The 20,993-nt window shown below is 45.5% G+C and overlaps 1 long non-coding RNA gene across 3 annotated transcripts in view; it reads left to right on the forward strand.

Annotated features, from left to right (window-relative positions):
* The window catches only part of LOC121096050, a 34,258-nt gene that overhangs the window by 9,067 nt on the left and 4,198 nt on the right, over positions 1-20,993 (forward strand). For all 3 annotated transcript variants that reach the window (XR_005830328.1, XR_005830327.1, XR_005830329.1), the window contains exon 3: positions 5,811-5,998. This is a non-coding gene — a long non-coding RNA (uncharacterized LOC121096050). The remainder of the gene's footprint in view (positions 1-5,810; positions 5,999-20,993) is intronic.

A 20,993-nucleotide genomic window follows, 5' to 3' on the forward strand; every position in this document is an offset into this window, starting at 1 on the left:
AAGCAGACCAGTTTCACGCACTTCCCTTTCATTTTGCTGTTGGCTTCCCGTGAGACAGCCCATCATCTTTCCTCTTCTCTTACTGGCATCTTGGATTCCTGGAGCAGTGCCGTCCCCTGTTTTCTTTGGACTGGAGCCACAGCAGCGCCTAGAAAACTCATCTGGCTGGTTTCTGTTGCTTTTGTCATGAAACCAAACGCAGGTACCTCCTGGCCTGTGAATGTGTGTCCCAGCACAGCTTACGTGCCTGGGCTGGAGAAGGGGCTGCAGGGTTGTGAGAGGCAGGCTGTGAGCTAGGGGTTGTGGCAGGCTTTGAAACAGGCACCCCCTGGACTAAAATTCATCTTGTCCAGTGTTTAGGTCTGACTGCTCTCAGCGCTCTAGGAGAGGCCAGCACAGGACCCATTTTCTGTTTTGCTCCTGTGCCTTCCATGTGAGCAGGGAAAAGCAGTGGGGCCACTGAAAGTGCATTTTTGCAAATGTGTGTTTTGCCACCAGGGAACTCCCATCCTTCACACCAGTCCAAGGGTGAGGAAATAGTGGCCAACACGGCAAAAAAGTCCCTCAGGCTCCACCACATCCCAGCTCTTGTAGTAAGGGCTGGACTCTGGTGCTTGCTGTGCCTTTTAAAAAAAGTATTAGCCTTTTGGTGCTTGGATGAGTTTTGCCCCTTCATTGCAGACTTATTAGGAAAGGGGGAATATTGAGGCTAGGAATATTGAGGCTGTTTAATGAGAGAAAACATAGTGTGTGTGTGGGAATCTGGTGGCAGCAACGCAGTTTTCCTCTTGGGCAGCCTTGCTGATAGAATAGCAGGGCTTGAGAGGGTCTGCCTGGTCACTGCTAGTAGTCCTACAGAAGAAAGTGGCACTTCTGCTTGCATCTGTTACTTTACTTCTAGAAAGAGTGTTGGCACATGCGTTAGGTTTAGTTTTGTCCTAATTTGAGTTTGTAATCACCAATGATATCACTCTTGCTGTTTAATTACAAGGTTGAAGTGTTAACGCCCTCAGACAAGGTAATTCTGGCCTTTGCCATCCACCCTCCTCCCTTCCTGGCTCCCTTCACTGCTCATACCTGGCACTTTCACAAACACATACTCCATCCTCCCACATTTCTGCTTTGCTGAGGAGACAAGTCTTCCACACTTGGAGGAAAAGATGGATAATTGGTTTAGTTCATTGAATATGTGAAACTGATAATTGAAAAATTAGTCCTGGATGAGCAACCTGAATGTTAGTGAGTTTGGAAAAATGACTGCACTCCCTTTTTTTCAGGGCAGATGTGGTACCTTGCCTGCCTTCTGCGCCCATTCTCCCTGCCCCTTACCACTGCTGAGAGACTGAGGAAGCCCTGGCTCACCTGGAGCCTGTGAGATGTCAGCCAAGGAGCAGTTCTTCCCTTTGTGGCCACCTCCATGGCATCTTGGCAGAGATGAATTTGCAGACTAATAGTCTCGGCTCCGGGCTCCAGCAGAGACTGAAGGGCTCATCCTTGCAACTTCTCTCAGTTTGCGCAATCCTCTCCATTTTTGTTTAGACGCCCCTTTTTTGTGGTACCCTACACCTGACACAAATCCCAAAGGAACTGAGGGTTGGGGAGCGTAAGGCACTAGAGTTCAGACCAGTCACTTCTCATCAGATCTAGTCTCTCTTGTCCTGCTTTAGAGCCATTTCATCCAAGGACCTATCTGCCAGCAGTACCTAAAGTCCGTACCTCAAAAAAGCAGCAGTAGCCCGATATTTAAAACAGCTCTTACCTCTAGAGCCTCAGACCAGTGGGTATTAACTGTGCGACTGTGACCAGAGTGGCTCCTTCCCCTCCTTGGAGGTCTGGAGATGATGAGTGAGGGCCACGCTTGGCTGTAGCTATGGCCAAGAGGCAATCCTGTTCAAAGCCAGGGTGCTCTCCTGGGGAAGACAATGCAGAACCGTAAGGCCCTCTGCTTCCTGCTGTGGCACATTGTGCCACAGCTTAGTCTTGTGGGAGTTTTTATTGCAATTCATTGTGCTCTGAAAAGGGTCTAGTGGAGACCTAGGCTTGTTTTTGACTGCCCGTCTTGCTTCTTGCTTGGAGTCCTTGCAGGTTGTCTTGGGAGGTAGGTTCCCTGCAGGTTTCATTATGCTGAGCGCTGACATGCAGTCACGGGATAGGGGAAATGGGGCCATAGGTAAAGGTCAAAGCTTGTGTTAGTATAGAAAGCAGGATCTTCAGGGGAAGGTGGAGGGAACTCAAAGGTTGCTTAATTTAAGGAAGAGAGTGGTTTAGAGGTTATAGCAATCTCGAAACATATGTGAGGTCAGCTGTGGAAAAGTAATGTGTTGTGTTCCCGCTCGCTGAAGACAAGCTGTATTCATCATAGATCACAGCAAGGAACATCAGCATCTGGGATCAGAAAAATGTTTACAAGGGTGAGGACAGCAAACCAGTGGACTAGGTTACTTGGGAAAGAAATTAATGGCCTTTCCTGGAGGTTCTTCAAAAGCAGCATCAAAAAGGTGTAACTTCCATCCATGCCCTCAGCTGATCTGCCAGAGGAAAGGATGTCCTCAGCAAAAGGTTCTGTGGTATACAGAGAGGAGAGTGGAAGCACACCTCCAGAGACCTGCCTGGCAAGTCACCTCATCTTAGGCCTAGAATCTTGCCCGTGACGGATCCACAAAGATTGTGTGCAGTGTCCGTTGGAAACTGAGTCACACAGTGCCAGGGAAGAGAAAGAAGTTCCTCAAAATCCAGACAGTTACCAGGAGAATAATTTTACACCAGGAAAACAAGGACACAGCTCTAGCACTTCTCAGTCCAACGTGGCTTCCTTCTGACCCTGGCTGGAGTTAGCAGTCCAGAACCATTATTCTAGCCTGGGGAGACAAGCCAGTTCTGCAAAGTTATCCTTTCTCTGGTCACAACCAGCTCTGGCTGCACTGGGCAGTAGCATTACATCAAATAAGATTGCCCCAAGCTAGAAACAGAAGCTTGTAGCAGTCCTAAATACAGACCTGTCATGTATGTCCCTGTTTGCAACTAGAAACTGCAGCCACTCCAGGTAGATGGCAAGAGGTCCCTGGGACGTTGGTTTTGTCCTTAGGAGTGCTGGGTTAGGCAGAATTGCTAAGGGGAGCCAGAAGCTCTGCTTGTGCTCTGTGACATACGCAGTAAGCTCCGTCTTGCTGAGAAGCAAACCAGCAGAACCAAACAGCCGCCTCAGAGACAGAGATCTCATGCACAGAACACTCCCTCCCGGTGAGCTCCCTGCTCTGGCTGCAGAGCCTGATTCTCACTCCAGCATGCAGGGGTCTTAAAAGCTGTGAATTAATGCTGGTGCCATGCGAAGTGTCTGGTCTTTCTCCTGAGCAGCATAAAGGATCTTTAGCATGAATGAGAATTGGCTCCAATGCCTCAGCTGTGAAATGAGTTCCACTTTTAGCTGAAATAGGTTGCGTTTTGACTGAAGCATTTTTGCTGTCCAGATTCTCACTAGAAACTTGTATCGAGGGAATGTATGTTTTCAGTGATCATCAGAATAGCTTCTTAGCCTGGAGGAATCCTGCTTTTGCAGCAGAGCTGCAACACAACTGCATCACAGCACTAAAACCCTGGATGAGGATGAGCGTCCTGGAAAGGTGTCTGACCTGTGAGGGTGCTTCAAAGCAGCAAGGCTTCTGCAACTGTAAGCCTGGTGCAGGTCAGGGGAAATGTTTCCAAAGTTGGGATGAGTTTGGGGGCATGCATATTGGAAGATCTCCATATGCTAGTGTGCATCTGCGGGCAAATATCCACAGGCAAAAAAGAGCCAGGGCTCTTCTAGAGTGGGAGAACTTGCTTCATCATTTATTTACATGCTCCAGCACTTTCACAAGGCTTACATAGTTCGTATAATTGCCAGAACAAGCATAGCACAGGACTCTTCTAAGCTGTTGATGAAATCTTCAAGGGGCTCGGTGTCTACTTGTGATTTTCCACTTCTTTGAGTTTACTTTGAGATGTGAACATAAAATCTGGCACTCCAGGCACCATGTGGATTTGTGATCATCTTGGGAGCACTGCTTCTCCATAAAACAATGTCTTGATCACATACAAGCACAGATGTTGTTTGTTTGTCTGTGACAGGTGTAGTATCAATTTGCTTGTTGAGCCATCCAAGTTATGCTTTAATTGAGATTCTTTAAAGTTACAAATAGTTCATCTGGTTCAGCAAACACTGCAGTAAATTCTTTGGAAGAGAGACTGAATTATACAAATAAGAGGCTTATGTGTGGAGGGGAAATGGGCAGCATTCTTTTTATGGCATACTGCAGTGGTTACCAAGCCTTATGGTTTTGTCAGCAGTCTCGGGAAGTTGTATATATTTTTTTTTTCTTAAAATTGCAACTGCTGGAAGGAAAGTACTGCATAAGAATCTCCATTCTCTCATTTTAAAAAAGTAAGTTTCTAACCCTCGTGTTTGCTTAGGAAAACCTGAAAACATGAACTGAATGTTCCAGATAGAATGTTGAAATCAAACCCAAACACAATGGTTTATAGCTTTAAAACCCAGACAGCAAAAAACCCCAGCCTTAGATTGGTTTAGAGATTATGCCGTTTGGAAACATATCAATACGTGACTTTTGGGACCTGACCACTGGCATGAGGGGACATGTGATTTCAGAATCAGAGTTTAGTTTCTTTTTGGTTAGGCAATACTGATTTTTATAAAAAGTAAGTGTTTCTGTAAAAATAAATATTTTTTAATATTTCTTTTGTGAGAACTCTTCTTTTTTGAAACTTCCTGTAGCATTGCTTGAGTCTCATTTTGTCTCTTGTTTTGTTTCTCAACTAATTTTGTTTTGTTCTGAGTTGAGAATTTAATCCTGAATCTCTTTTGGTTCATGCTTCTTCCCCTCTTGACTTCAATATTTCTGTCTGGAGATTTCCATTTGGCTAGGTTTTGATGTTGACATCGGATTCGGTGTTTTCTTCCTTTCTTCATTTTGGCTTCTCCATCCTGCTGTTTGCTTTCGAGCTTTGTTTTGAGCTGGTGCTGGAAAATTCCACCTTGCTGGTGGGTGATGTTCCCCCTGGGTATTGCCTTTTATCGTCTGGGGGTGTGATGTTTCCAAGTGGCTCAGTGCAGCCACTCAAAGTCACATTTGAGCTCATCTTCTCGTGACTGGGGAAGTTGTTGGCTTGTTTTGTTTTTCCAGGGGAGATGACTGAATTTTTGGTGAAAGACATGCACAATGCAGGAATTAATGGAGAGGGAATTTCAGTTCTCTAAGCAGAACTGGCCCTGAGGGTCTACAGTAGCAAACTTTGTGTCTATATTGCTGGTGAAACCGTTGGGTGGTGTGAGAGAAGCTGGAGAATGAAAAACAGAGATCCTTCTCTCTCCTATCCACCACTTGTGTGACATGGGGATGATGATTGTGTATCTTCATCCATGCTGCAGCCTTCAGACCAGGTTGTTCTTGCACTCCACTTCTGCAGCTAACAGGCAAATTCAAGCTCAGATGCTGCCTTGGCCCAAACCGTGGTGCTTTCTGAAAGTAGGAATACGGAGGTCTAAACACACCGGCTGTGGGCCCAAGATCTTGTTCTTAGGAGTTGGCTGGGTCGGGCACAGCCCCATCCACAGCAGTTAGCCTGAGCTTAGTCCTTCCAGCATGAATATTTAGAGCTCAAGCTAGCAATCAGCAATGAGAACAGAAAGCCTGTTGTATCCCAGGCCTTAATCCTGCCCTTTGTCTTGCAGAGCAGAAAGCAGTTCCCCTTTCTGACCTGACTGACTGACTGACTGCAGGCTTTATGTCGTGAACTGTATTCCCTATTTTCAGAATGAAAATAAAGCTTATGGAAAGCCTTGGTTATTGGAGTCCCAGGGAAGAGCAGTGGGATGAGTATGACCTACACGGGAAGCTCACGGCAGGAGTACGTGTTGGAGAAGTCCTGGTCCAGGGAAGGTGAGGAGCCAGCGTGTAGCACTGTCCAAGGCAGACAGCCCATCTGGAGAGGATGTGAAGAGGTACGTGTGACAGCTGTGGGTGCATGAATGAAAGAAAGGCACGATGGTGGGAAGTTAGTATATGTCTGCATGGTCCAGCTGCAGGATGAAATAGTTTCTTTGGAGCCAGTATAGCAAGCAGCTCTTTGTCCAGAGACCCTCATCCTGCTTTATACCTGTCCTGGACTGTTTTGGAAAGGATATGGTTTCTCTCCTAGACTGTGGGAGGCAGTTTGCTTCCCATGTGTCTGCATTTAGGGGAGAAACCACGGCTGGGCGTTCGTGCTTCCACACAGTCCTGAGCTCTGCAACCACCCTTGCAGACTGCCATCTCCCAGCTTCTCCTGCAGTCAGGCTCCCAGCACGTAGGACCATTTCTCCCCTGGGGAAGTTTCACCTATGTGAAATGATGTTTTTAGACCTAGACCGTCCAGTGTTTAGGATGAGACAAAGTAGTATCCCTGGTGTGATTTTTCTTTTCCAGGTGTCTTTAGTTACTTTTCTAAGGTTAGAAATCCACAGAATGAGTTCTGAAGCTTTGAGCATCATATATATGAGATGGAAATGCCTTGACCATAGCCAGGTTTGCTATTTGTCAGAGTCCTTGTCTTCAGAGCTTAAGTGTTTGTATCTGTCGTCCTGTAGTTTATGCTTTAGTAGACCCATGGCTGTCCAGGCCTTCGAAGCGAAATGGATAATTAGCAGTCAAGCTCTTACATTCCATCCAATTCAGGCCTTTCCCAATGTTATTAACCTCAGATGACCCTGTATATGCTGGGTGCAAGGCAAGGGCTGATCCATGCATTAAGCAATGTATACGACAGGCTGCCAGAAGGTAGGGGCAGGGGCAGCTTTACTCCCATTTTAAACCCACAAAGAGCGGTGCCTCCAAGGTTTAGCTGCCACAGACTGGACAAGACCCTGAGTAACCTGATCAGGCTGAATCTGCCTTGAGCAGGGAGCTGGACTTGATGACCTTCAGAAATCTCTTCCAGCCAATATTGCTCTATGATAAAGGCAGCAGCGTTATGTTGCAGGGACTTGCTTGAGACCACGTAGGAAATCTGTAACAGACCCAGTCCATCTGGTAACAGACCCTGCATCCTGCCACCACGTAAGGCTGTGGCACATGCTAAGAGAGGCTGAGCTATTCCAGCTGAAATAAATGCAAGAGTGGCATAGCTGGGAAGAGAGGGAAGTGGGGAGAGGCATTCCTTTGAGCCACCCATCATAGCACAGACTGACTTATCTGTGTTTGGTAGCCTTTGGTAAGTGGAGTGTACACATATTTCAGAGGAAGCTACTGAATGGCATATAGTGATTAGAAGCACTCACAGAAGTGGAGGGAGATTTAGAAAGTTAGAGATAGCATGGCCAAGTCTATGAAAATACTGTGGCACTGCTTGTCTCCAGAGCAACTCTTTACCTGCTTCTCAAAACACTAATTTCTGAATGGCTACTTAAAATTCCGAAGTGAGGACTTTGCAGAAAGCATGACCTTAGAATAAGGCTGGTGGGACTCAGCATGCTTGCTGGAGCAAGATGCAGTAGCAGAACGAGGGAAAAATCCTAATTTTTATTTTTCTTTAGAGGCTTTCTCAGCCTTTTCTCAGACTCCAAAGTGTGTTGGAGTTTGACCATCAAAGCCCAAATCTGTGAACTGTGGTAGATCTGAGAGAAGTGGTTTCTGACAGATCTGATGACTTCAGTGCTTATTTCTCCTTCCTTCTCCTTGCCCAGCTGGGGCGTTGTTGCAAGGTGCCTGTGCTGTTTCTTGGCAGTTCTTGGTATTTATCAGTAACGCCTTTGCCTGGTTTGCTGAAGTCTGTTTGGGAGCAGCCTGCTGGAATACTCTTATCTGAGAAATGTTTCCTGTGGGATATTTGTTCTCTGTGAGGAGTTTAATTTTTCCTTTTCTTTTAAAACAGGGTTTGCTGTGTAAGAGCTTGCAGAGAACCTGCATTTCGGCCATATTCTGTAATACTTGCTTGAAATTGGCTGGTCCTATAAATATTCTTGCCAATAAACTTGAGACTATCAACAGAGTGAGTGAAGCTCAGTTGTGTGGCAAAGAAAGAAACTTGTTTCAGCATTGGGATATAAGTGATCTACTAAAATGTTTAGTTTCTTGTTAGAATATGGCTAGGACAGAACAGATAAAGTCCAACTCCTAGATATTAGAGGTGGAAGAGACCCTAAGTGTCCATTTTGTCCATTTCTCTGTCTACATTCAGGGTTAACCTAAGTAAAATTTCATCATAGTTCTTTGTCTGTCCAGTGGCATGGAGTCTGTCCCCTCTCCTGGCAAACTGCTCCACATCTGAACAGGGTAAACTAGATGTGCCTCTTCCTGCAATGCTTGTAGGGAATCTGGATCTGTTGTTTTATTGAATTCATGTCTTTGAGCATGCATTCCAGAACAAACCGAGCATACATCTGGTTTATATATGTGCATGTTTGTGCTTTGAACCCTTGCTTGAGCGATTGCCTCATGTGCTGCCCTCCTCTCTCTGTGTTCCCAGAATTTTTGGGTTTGTGAGCAGTTGTTCTTTGGGGCACTACATCTTTGTCCTAATTAGCTGGGGAAAAGTTTGTCTGACCTGGGAATGCCATAAGAGCTGCAGAATGTTTTTGGACAGTTAGTGAATGGTTTGGCAGGGTGTTTTTACTGCAAAGATGCTCAGCTGAAAAGTCATGATGTATTTTCCCAGTGCAATACTGGGAAGATTTGCATTTACGTCCCCATTCCTTGTTTGGCTTCTTTTTGTAAGCCCTAGTTTTTGCAAGTTTTGTGCTGTGCAAAAGGAGGGGAAAGTTAGCCCTCTCCTTAAGGCTAGCAGATGCCTTCCTGTCCTACAAAGTACATGCATGGCTAAGGCATTGCCATGCTCTCCACGACGTCCCCACCACCCTTCCTCCTACCTCTGCCCTGCACACCCCTCTGCTATCTATGCAAGACCTTCTGCAGTTCATCAAGCTTAGAGGTGGCCTATGTACTTTGTTTGCAGTGTGCCCTGGGCCTAAGAAATGACTCCTAACCGGCAGGCTTACTTACTGAAGCGCATTGGAAGTTCATGGCTTTTGGAGCTGGGTGCTGACCTTGTCATGGGGCAGCAGGTGAGGAGTAACTTTGACACTGCGACATCAGGGGGCCGATGATCTGGAAGGCTGCAGTTTTGGGTTGCTGCAGACCTGGAGACTGCATCACCTGGTGCAAAGAGTTGGTGCGCAGGCCCCGTCACCGTGCCCAGAGGCAGGCAGTAGTAGAGGGAGGTGAAGCCAGGGCTTTCTGTCCTGTGATAAATGAGTTGTAATGCAATGATTTTTGCATTCCAGGGTGTTTCTGTTGTGCTTCTGTATGCATCAGTGGATATGAAGATTGTTCTAAATCTTCCAAAGTCTGAGGAGCCTGAGAAAAACAGGCAGATGGTTTGATTTGTAGCAGGAAAGAAAAAAAGTGGAGAAAATGTTAACTGTTAGAAATTTAATTCCGTCCTTCACCTCCAATAAAACTCTTTGGGGTAATATGCAGAAGGTGTAGGTTTGGAAGAAAAGGAGTCTACCTTTGTGGGTATCCTGGGACATCTGTGAACTTGACAGCTGAAATGGATGGAGCCAAGCAGGAACAGTGCTGAACTTTGGGTCAGGAGATGTGCCAGGCCAGATGGGAAGGAAGCTTGGAAAGAGCAGATGGCTCCCTAGCTTTTATGTCTGCTGGTAGCCCCCAGTGCACATGTATTTCTGGAGGTATATCCCTGAAGCATCCAGAGCAGTCAAGGAGATACTCCCCAGATGAAGCAGAACTGGCTTTGCTTCCTTCCTCAGCTCTGTCTCAGACACTGGCTGGATGTGACCTGTCATCATCTGGGGAACTTCCAGGCTAGGCCTCTGCCTTTGGCAAAGTGTATTTGGCAAATGGATGATAAAAACTTACTATTTAAGGATATGGGGGTGGTGGGGGTGGTGAAGGCCACCCTTCTATAAGTCAGGGCCTTTGATTAAACATGCAGTGGGTTCTTGCAGTGGTGATTAGTAGAGCAGTGCTTTGTCATCCTCACTGGCTTGCCGTGGGACATGCTATTGAAGCATCCTCATGCCTGGAATTCTGCTGTAGGATAATTGTGTGGGTCTTATGTTCCCTTGTTTTGCCACAGGTGTCAAGGAGAGACTTGGAAAATGTTGCCCTTGGCACAGCTGCAGACAGGACTGTGGTGGGGGGGTGTTTGTGAGCAATGTGGTCTCGCCCATGACCCCAGATGGCTTTACAGAATCTGGCATCTCCTTGCAGTACCTCCCCTCCTGTGCCCGGTTCATCTTCACTCCTCCGTACTTGGCATTGGGGATGTTGTGTTGCAAAGATACCTCGCTGGAGAACATTTCTGCATTTCCTCACAGTTATGCCCCAAGTCAAGGTGTGCCTGGCTACCAGACCAGCTCCATGTTTCCTGGGTTGTGTTTACTGCTGCAGACCCATTGCTGCCTTCTAGCCTTGCTTCATGTCACATGCTTTGCCGTGGGCTTGCAGCTCCATATAAATAACAAGCCTCCCTGCTGTCCGTCAGGTGGGCTTGCTCAGCCTGATCCCAGCTGAGGAGATGCCCTGAGCTTGGCTGAGCCACAGGGCTTACACATCGTGGCGTGCCTGGCCGCTTGCAACACGGGGCAGGGTTGCCTGGTTGTTGGGGTGGGCAGGAAAGGAAAGAAAGCAATTTCCTGGCCAAGATGTGAACTTTTTAGAGAAAAGATACATATGTGGGGTTTTTGGAAGGGGGGATGACAAACTGGCATCAGTGAGATGCTGGGGCAGTAGAGTTCTAAGGAGCGCTCCCTTGTCATGTAGCCAGAGGCAGGGTAGGATTGGTGCCTGAGCACCGAGGGGAACAGAGTTGAGGCAGGGACTGAACTGGGAGGGTGGCCAATGTGTTTTCATGGCTTGGGAAAGAGAGGAGAAGGAGGGACTTGCCAGCTTGTGTTGAACAGGTGTACCTGGAAGCAAATGTGAGGTGTCTGCAAAGTTTTATAGGACTTGCCTGGTCCTATAGGTCTCACAGAGAAGCCAAAGAGTAAAGGGGATGAAATACATGTGTGGTTCTGTACACACCGTCGCCCATTCTCTTTTTGTCTACTGGAAGTGGAGTACTCCTGCATACAAAGCACAGAGCTTGTGGTAGTTACTAACTTTGTTTCCAGGGACTTGGCACATTTTGCTGACTGTCACAAGGACAGTGGTTAGATCTGGACAATGTTCATGAAGGGCTTTGTTGTCCTTTGCGGGGTAACTCTTCAGAATACTTTATCCCCCCTTGGAAGTTATCACTGTTGGTGCCTGTGCTTTTTTATGTTGTTTTGCTGGATAATCACTGGCATTGCCTGCCTCTGAGCGCTCAATATATTACACAGCTGCAATTTAATTTTTCCCTTTTAAAACTTCCACTGAGAGAATTGGTATGGTTGGTGACCCAGGCAGGTACTCGGCTGTGTCAATCTTCACAGGATGACTTCTCTACAAAATAGGCAAAATTGTAATTACAGCTAAAGTCTCGTATTTCTTCTGTTTAATTGTGTACGGCTGGCAGCAAGGATGTCAATGAAAAAGCAGTGTGATGTTCTTTTTAGATTTATATTGATGGGAATAGACACATGGGGAGAAATACATGAGAACTGCTTCCAGTCTAGAAGCAGCAGCTGCAGAAACAAGCGTTCCTTGTTTATCAAGACCATGGTATGCACAAGGCTGGGATTCAGCAGCTGGCTCCCAGGTCTCAGCCCCGCTAATGTGTGCTTGAGAGCCCTAGGTAAATCATCTGTTTTCTTTCTCCCCTTTCTCTCCATTCGCTTGTACCGGGAGCTCCCTGAGCCAAGGATTGTCTCATGAAGTTGCAAGCTAGCCAGCTACCCTCATCCTATGGGCAGTGTCCCCCAGTGCCCATGTGGCCTGGGACTCCTCTCTGATCCTGAGATGAACTGTTGGTTTACTTCTGCTTGGTCTTTTTTTTTTTTTTTTTTTTTTTTTTTCTTTTTTTTTTTTTTTTTTTTCTTTCAGGAATCTCTAATCTCAGCTCTTTGATGACTCTTAGAGTGGCAGAACACTTTAACCACTTACACCATGACCTTCCCAACAGAGGATGGCTTCTTGTGGGGACTGGTTGGGCTGTTCTCTTGAGTGTGAGTGAGAGGGTTTTTGGAGAAAGCTGCTTTCATGTGAGGTCAGGGTCAGAGAGGATTGCAGAGGCTTCTGCACTCTGTCTTCAGTGGGATCACCCCTGCTTGCCACAGGCTTCCAGTCATCTCACCCCAGCACTGAGTCACATGAGACTGAGCTGGTTAGGCCCAGGCAGGGAAGGGAGAATCAGACCCGGAGGCATGTCCAGACCCTGGCTGATCCTTAGGCTGGAGTCAGGAGGGGAGCAGAACAGGGACATCTTAGAGGTCCCTCATATTTCCTTTTTCTTATTGCTGCTCTCTCAGCCTCCTTTGTTCTGTGGATTCCCTGCAAACCCCATCTTCTGCCTTGTGCAAAGGGCTGGGCTTCCCCTGGTACTGTTCCTCTCATGGTGAGAACCTTCTGTGCTCTTTCTTTCCCGTACCCTCTGCTGGGAGGTGTCCAGTTACACAGACACTGTGTCTTAAGGACAGCCTCTTGGTTTAATTCACTGATCATCCATATTGTTCCATCTGCCCTTGACATGATGTTCCCTCCACATGTTGGCTGTGGAAACTCCCTTAGAAGGTCCCTGGTGTTGCTCATGATGAAGCAGATGAGGTTTCTAAGCAGCCTAACTTGTCTCTTAATGGACTTGTAGAAGCAGATGTTAGAACCCCTGGATTTCAGGCAGCTGAGGTACCATGTAGATGTTCTCTGCATCTTTTCTGCTGTAATCTGTATCATGGTAAGAGGTCTGCAGCCTTCCTTTTCTCTGCTAAGTCAGCCTGAAAACTAGCATTCACAGTACGAAAGGTGAGACACTTTTAGTCTTTCTTGTGGTGCTGGAAACTAGGGCGCTAGTAAGTGCCTTCATCTGGCAGTGGGGAGAGGATGTCCTCGTTCTGACCTAAGTTAGAATCACCCCTTTTCCTTGTGCAAGTCTGTACAAGCAAAGGGGTGAAATATGCCCAAAACTGAGACTGCTGGGATGACCTTGAAATTTTGGACTTTTACAGCGAAAATCCTTGGGTGGGTGGTGGGTGTGTGTGCGCAAAAAAGCCTGCATTCCTGACATTATTAAAGTTAACATTGTTAATTATGTGTGAGGGTAGATTACTGTGTGGCATGCAAGAAGTCATTAGTGTTAATCAAACAGAAGTACAAGGAATATCCTTTTTCTTTATTAACAATGACCTCCTGGAGGGAATTTTCCCCTAGTGTTGCAAGGAAATATGCTGAGGGAAGAAATAAATAAATAACAAAGCAATTAAATTAGAGGTATTAAGGCATGTTTTCGATCTCCCTTTTCCGATTCTGGGCCTTGATTCAAATCTCATTCAACGTATTCAGCTATGTTGTGTATTCTTGAGAAAAAACCTTGCTTGTGCTGGTTTTGCAAGCCATCAGTTGTACTAGAAGGTCAATTAATAGCCATATTGACAGCTCCCCAAATTCACAGTTTACTTCTCCAGGAAAGATCTGATCTTCAAGAAAGATGCGGAAAGATCATACAGCACAGGTCTTCACCCAATGCAAGCTGACTTGAGTCCAGTGAACTCCAAGTGGTTGGTGGTGTTGTGGTGAACTGAACTGCTTGCTTGTGTCTGCAGATGCTGTACCAGCATTGGAGAAGGAAGCGGCTCTTGCCACTCAGAGCTTCAAATTACCATGTAACATAAGCAGTGATGCCTAGGCAGAGGGACACACTGGCAAGCAGCGGAAAGGCAGGGCTTTAATGCACTACCTTCCTGTCCAACTGCTTTATTTTTTTTCTCATTGAAGTAAAACTTTATCCTGGAATTTGAAGGAAAAAGAGAAGGTGGTTTTGGGAGTAGTTTAGATGAATACTTTTGGAGGAGAATTGAATTTTTCCTTGGGAAGCCAACAAATGGTTCAGGAGACATGTCCTCATCTTTGAAAGTGTGGGATAGCTGAAGTGTTAGTCCTGCTTCTGCTGTTTGCATGAAGAAAGCATCACCCCCCTGACAGAATGACATTGGTTGGTTGCCTGTATATTTTCAAGCCCAGAACTGGAGTGCTGGCCTGTAAACACTTCAGGCTTCTTGCTTTGTACAAACTCTGCATAGTGGGACTGTGCTTGCTTTGCTCAGCTCGGTGGGACTTCTAGGTGGATAAAGCTGCTTGATGCTGAAGTGGCCGTGGCATACTTGTAATGACTGCCTTAGGGCATGCTCAGTTGCTCTCTGTTTTCCTAGGGAGGTACAGCCATGGTAAGTAAATAAGGCCTTTCTGTTGTTGAGTGATTTCCTACTAAGTAAAAAACTGTTCAGCTGGAGTCCTGAAGTTTAACGACCAGAATCTAAGTGCCCGGTGGAATTCTTTGACCTGATAGGAAATGATGGAGAATAACTGGAAAGAAAACATCAAGTGTCAGTGTGGTTGGTTAATTCCACATCCAGCTGCCTAACTTCTCTTTATTCTGTCCCTGCTGATTTTAGAGGTCCCCGACATTTAAAAAGAGGAAGGGTTGAATGCATAATGTCAGTGCATTCTCCAAATGAATTTACTACTTGGTCAGGAAGTAACTGTTCAAACAATTTAGCTTTTAAAACCCGTGATCTCTCAAGAATATGGGTTCATGCGTCATTTTTATTCCCCTTGCTGCCCTCAGTGGTTGAGGTAGGTAGTTGTTTGTTGGATGGGCGTCTCTGTGTGTGTTCGTATGTGTGTGGTTTTATTAGTTTACTCTTAGTCCAGTAGTCTTTACTCTTAGTCCAGTAAGAAATTACTTTTGCCTAATAAATATCTTTGAGTACTACACGTTGCTGTTGGGCTGGTGCAGTGATGTGCCATCACAGCCTTGCTAACCCTGATGGGTTTGGTTTCCTCTCAGAGATCTCACAATAATTTGCCGATTTTTTTTTTCCAAGTTCCAGCCCCTGGACTCACATGAACATATGAGAGCCCTATTATTAGTTTTATTGCATTTGGTTATGGCTGCTGGTTTGGCAGAGGGAAAACTGGGAAATCTAACCCTGATTTATGATTAATGTATTTTAAAAAAGGAATAAAAAACAGATAAAGGAAAGCATTTAGAGTGTATTGGTTTTGAGATATTTCGGAGGTGATCTAGCTTTAAGGGAGCATGATAACTCAATTTTTCAACATCTGAGGTTTGCTGTCTTGTTGCTTAGTGACGGCAAAAACTGTTGTCCCTCTTGCAGGCTCTGGTTTCTGTCCTGAGTGCTGTGCAGCGATTAGAGCTGCGGGGCTGTGCTAACTATAATTATCTTTAAACAAATGCAGATAGCAGGCCTGGAGTGGGAGATACTTAGATAACATGCAAGTGACTGCAATAATGGCTATTTTTCTGGGAAATGCAGCCAAACTGCAACTCTGTGCCCAGAGAATAGCTCTGTGTACGTGTTAGGAATCGCCAAAGCTGAGAGCGGATGACAGAATCCTCCACACTTAAATATATTCTTTTCCAGAACATGTGCACCTGTGTTTATTTTCTTACCACGAAAGCAAACTTGGGAACATGGCCCATAGCAGCACTACCTATCAATGCGTGCCATCATACTTTCACCTGCCATTTCTTTATGAGCTTGATCTATCAATCTTACCATTGAATTAAACTGGGAATTTCATCTTCCCATCCCACTAAGACAGAGTTGCCCATATAACTGTCTAACTGGAAAATGGCCTGGCTGACTGTATTTCACAGGATTCTCTGTGCCCATGCAGATGGCAAGAGGCTTTGGCTGGAAGCTAAAAGACATTTATTTGAAGGATTTTCTGAAAATATGAACATACTCTAATAGCTAGACTTGTAAAAGCAAAGCTTTCATGTTTGAGAAATACATTTTTGAGTGGTAGAGAATGATGAAAATATTATATTTATTACCAAATGCTTCTGAAAGGCTTAATACTCATGAAACCAGCAGTGTGCCAGAGACAATGAAGGGGATCCTGTGGTGGGTCTCTGCACGTTTCCTTGCAAAGCAATGCCAAAGCTCCTTAATCCTGATCTTAATTATTTCAGTGGAAGGCATTTGCTGAACAAAGAACTGCGACTGTGTCAAATCCGTGCACTGAGGTTTGTGAGGAGGTCAAAATATCCAGCCAGGGTGGAACTGGGGTCCACCAACACCATAGCATTGTGGCTGGGCTTGTAAGATTTTAAGCGAAAGGCCTGACCCATGCAGCTCTTCCTGCGGGAGCCAGGCACTTGACCCCCCAGTAAACTGTAATGAAACTAAAGCTTCCTTGTCCCTGCCCTGCTTACGTGTTCTTAAAAGCTTATTACACAGCTGGCAGTCTGAGAAGGGATACGTACACACAATTTCATTCTTCCTCCTCATGTTCACACGATTTAATTTTTCCTAAGCTAGCCAGCCAGTGCGTTCACTCACTTTTTCTACAGAAGGATGTGCTATGCAGATGAAAAAAAATTTTTTTTGCAAGTTTTTGTGAACAGCTCCTCAGATAAGTGTTGGCCTCCTACATGCTGAGACCCATTCTTTGCTATTTCTTGCACCCTTCTAAGGTTCCTCTGTAAGGTTTGTGTTGGTGGCATTTTACAGCTCCGTGCCACCAGCTGCATTGCGTGCTGTGATCTGGCTTTTTGTCTCTTTGCTTCGATGACTTGAAACTTTTGAACTGGAGTGAACTGACTACCAGCCACTGGATATGAAGCAGTCTTGCTCACTCACAAATAACTGTATTTTTGTTCAACTAAAAGTACTGCTCTGAAAGTGAGTCTTGTGCGCTTGAACTTACTGAAACCTGAAGGATGGGTAGCTACAAATGTGATATGCAGTATGGCCTAAGGATTAACTGTGGGGACTTTCGATGTATTAGTCTAAAGATAACAGATGCGGTACACTTATTTATGTATAACAATATGTACTCTTCTGAAAGGCCCTTTGATGTTTTGGAGTGGGCTGGTCTTTTTGCTGAATGTGTATGTGTAGAGCAGCATGTGAATGGCTGGATGGGTGAATTTTGGGGTTATTCACTATTTCACTGCCTTCTTGAGGGAAAAATATCAGTGGCCAAGTATCCCGGTTTGTCTGGCATGGGTGACTGCTTCTGTTTGCAAGCTACCTTGACTTCCTAAGGATTTCTCTCTTGCAATTGTTAAGCATAATAAACATTCCCGCCCCTTCCCAATGCCTCAAATCCAACAAACGCAATGCAGAAAAGAGCTTAAGTCCTTTCTAATGAGAAGCAGCCAGGAATCATGCTGGCAAGTCAGCCCCTTGAGAACAGGCTGTTCTCTGCACTCAGATGCTTCATAGATCAGAATTTTGCTTCTTCATCCTGAAAAAAAAGTCTTAACCAAGCAGAATTTGCTGCTCTGAAATGCTGAGCAGACAGAAACCATAACCACTTCAAAATCTTGCAGTTTGTACATATATGGGGATTGTGAATATATGGAGGCTGTGCACCATTGGTTTGTCTTCCAACTAGAAATTAATGCAATTACCTGACAGCACAACAGTTGTTTCTTAAAAAAACCCCAACCAAACAAACCAAAACCATTTGTGACTGTTATGTCTGCCCATGCAGTGCCACGCAACCCAAAGCAGTCTGGCAGCTGGCTGGCAGCTGGCTTGGCTCTGCTGGGAATGTAGCAGAGGAGCTCACTTCAACCGACAAAAACTTGAGGTTCTAGGTGGCCCTTTAATTGTGGTTTCTTGAAAGCATTAGGGGTTTGGAGTCTTGCTTCTCACAAAGGGCCTTCATCATAAATGTGTATAACCGAGGGGTGATATCATGCTTAGTGAACATTCGAATTTGTGTTATGTCCTAAAGCCCTTGGACTTAGCAGTAGTGAAGTTATGGCTGTGAGCTGTTGTCTGGGAAGGACAGTAGTGACTCGCTTGATAGAGAAGACACGTGGTGCAGTTAGCTAACCACCTTCTCCTGGGGAGCTTGGGGGAACTCGCACGGACACCATGCTACTGTCGAGGAGACCCTGGGCTTCCTGGGACCAGCGAGGCGTGAATCGGAGTCTTTGCAGGCTTCTCTGCTATACTTTGTTTCTCTGCTGTGTGCAGACTGTGGCCCAAACTTGGGGAAATGCTCCTTCTTTATCGCCTGGCTTTTCTTCACTAAGTAAACTTGTGTTGAAACATCCGATCATTTCACTCCAACTTTAGAGCTTGCTGCTGGGAGACGGGAATGGACAGTACCCCAGCAGGCTGCTGGAGGGCCTGCTTCACCACAGCATGAACACACGCAAACATACATGTGGATAACTGGCTAGCTGAAAAAGTTCACATAGACACAGTCCAGCTGGCTGGACAAAAATGCACATCGCTCTCAGCTTATCTGAAGTAAAGCAAAAATACACTATCCTTGGCTGTTCTTGTTACACAATAACAGGAAGATTTCGGTGGGAAAAAAATGTTGCAGGTGGGAACAGATAACTACAGGAGAGAAACTAGGGGTGGGCTTGATATTTAGGCAACTAACCAATAATGAGCTTAACTTTTGTTAATATGTATGAGCTAATTATAACAAGGCATAAAAGGTGACTGTAAGAGACAATAAATGAAGTCTGCTGATCACTCATATTGAGTGACTGTGTCTTCCCTCCGTCGCGACACATACACTTAATTTTAGGCTTATTTTTAGCCGTGTGAAGTCACTGGTATTCTTCAGAAGCTAAGCTTAAACATGTGCTTTGTGCTTCTGATTGGATTGGAGACCAAGGATAGAACTCCTTTTCTTGTCAGCCCTGAATCAAACAATTCCTGGGGATGAAAAAAATAATCTAATAATAACTAATAAATACAAAACATAAGCAGTAAAGCTATTTCTCCTGCAGAATGCAGAAGAAGAATAATACAGAAGAAAAAGGAATGGTCAAATTATTCTTGGTAAATACAAACTAATGCAGCAAAGGCACCAGTTTGCATAAAATCTCTGGTGATAATTTTGAATATATGTTATTGCTGTGCCAGCGTTTATATTTCTCAGAGTAAAAAAGGATGCTGGTGTAGGGTTTTTTTGCTAACATCCCAAGTGCACCAGTACATCACTTAAATCAGCATTCATTGTCAATACCGTGGCTTCATTGCTTCGGTTGCACAATCTGACCATAACTGATTGCTTGCAGTTACTTGAAATGCAGCTTTTCTGCTGGCAATTACTTTATTTACTGCTTGCCTGTAAAACAGTAATGCCTTCCCTTGCTAGCAGAAAGGCAGTATAACGTCAGTAATTACTAAAGCAGATGTTTGTATTCGAATACCCATTTCTTAGAGGCAGATTGTCTTCTGCATTGCATAAGGGAAAGGGATTCAAAGCCTGCAATGCTGTCATCCTGCAAGTGATGTGAGCATCAGACTTAGCAGAGGGAGCTGCTGCCCCACCTCACCTCCACCTCATACGAGTTGCTCTCTGCAGAGTGATAATCCTTGACTTTATTGAGATCAGTCCCGAGAGTTGTTTGACATTTAATTCCTAAAAGTGACTGCCAGTGACTGAACAGGACTCAGGGCTACTTGCACTTGCTTCCTGGGGTTTTTCTTTGGGTTTTCTCCTTTTTTTTTCTTTTTTTTCTGTTCTTAGGAAATGTAGGGCTGTGCTTTGAAGAGAGCTCGACACCTAGACTGCGGGCCTGTTTCCTAATAGCTCTGTTCCACTGAATTGCCTGAAAGGTGCACTCAGCACTAAGAGCTAAGCTTACTTAAAGTAGATGGTCATTAGCTCCTTCCAGGCTACTGTGAAGAGCAAAGGAAGCATGGTTCTGTCTCGGGGGGGCTGCAGGGAGGGCATTTACTAATCCAGTTGTACTGCCAGGACTGGAATATGCTCAGAGCAGCCCTATGGTGCTTTTGAAGCCTGTCCTGGCACGTAGTGTTTTTTCAGCTGAGGAACTGCCTTGCCATCTATCCAGAAAAGCCAGTGCTGGCTGCTTGTGGTGAAAGTTTACCAGCATCTGAAGGTGTGTGTATAAGCAGAAGAGATGTGGCTGTGGTCCTAGTTCCCTGCAGACTTTCAAATCTGCCGCCTAGATTTCAGAGACCCCCGGCTTTGAAGCTGAGAGCAAAGATAGAGCCCTGATTTTCCTTGTGTGGACAAGCCACAGCATTTCCTCCATTCCTCTCCTGAAAAATAATGCCTCTGCATGCCAGAGCAGGGAGTGGACAGAGGTGGCCCTGAGTCTCGAAGGAAGGCAGAGGCTCCCTACTTCTCCCACCATTACCAAATATAAGCTGGTACGGGATGGGTTTGTTTCCATAAGCAGAGGGCACTCTTCAACAGCAGTGAAACCGCTATTTTTCAATTTGGTATTGAATCGCTCTCAGCCCCGTGTCATAAACTGCTGACTATCTTGCTCAAGAGGCTTTCAGCCTTCGAAAGCAATCCTTTTACAGAACACCTCCCTTCCATCACCTTGTGTTAGTGACACAGCGCGGTGGGAGGAGAACAGGGAACTGTGTCAGCACCCCACCCCTCACTGCTCTAGATTCGCTTAGCGGGATGCAGAGCACTGACCCCAGCATAGGTTTGGCCTGCTGTCCCTCGGCTAAGAGAAACTGAAACCAGATGTGTAGTGTTCGATCATGCTTTTCCCATTGTTCCTGCCTCCATCACAGTAATTACTCTCTCTGAGGGTCATTCAGAGTTCAGCTTTGTGGAAAAACTGTCGTTCTTGATTAAAAGACTAGCTGCTTTTTCAAACACCCTTGTCTGATTGTACTTTGAAAGACATGTCACAGTATTCCTGAGCTTTTCAGTTAGCTACAGAGACGCCTATAATTAATTGTTCCTTTGGATGTTAAAAGAGAGATGAGGGATGTCAACAGCAAGGGCAACGAATGTAGCAGTTATCCTGAGCAATGAGCATGCCTGGTAACATAAAAAGCTCGCCAGTCTTGAGTGCAATTGAAA

The sequence above is a fragment of the Falco naumanni genome, chromosome 12 (genome assembly GCF_017639655.2).
Source record: "Falco naumanni isolate bFalNau1 chromosome 12, bFalNau1.pat, whole genome shotgun sequence".
NCBI lineage: Eukaryota > Metazoa > Chordata > Aves > Falconiformes > Falconidae > Falco > Falco naumanni.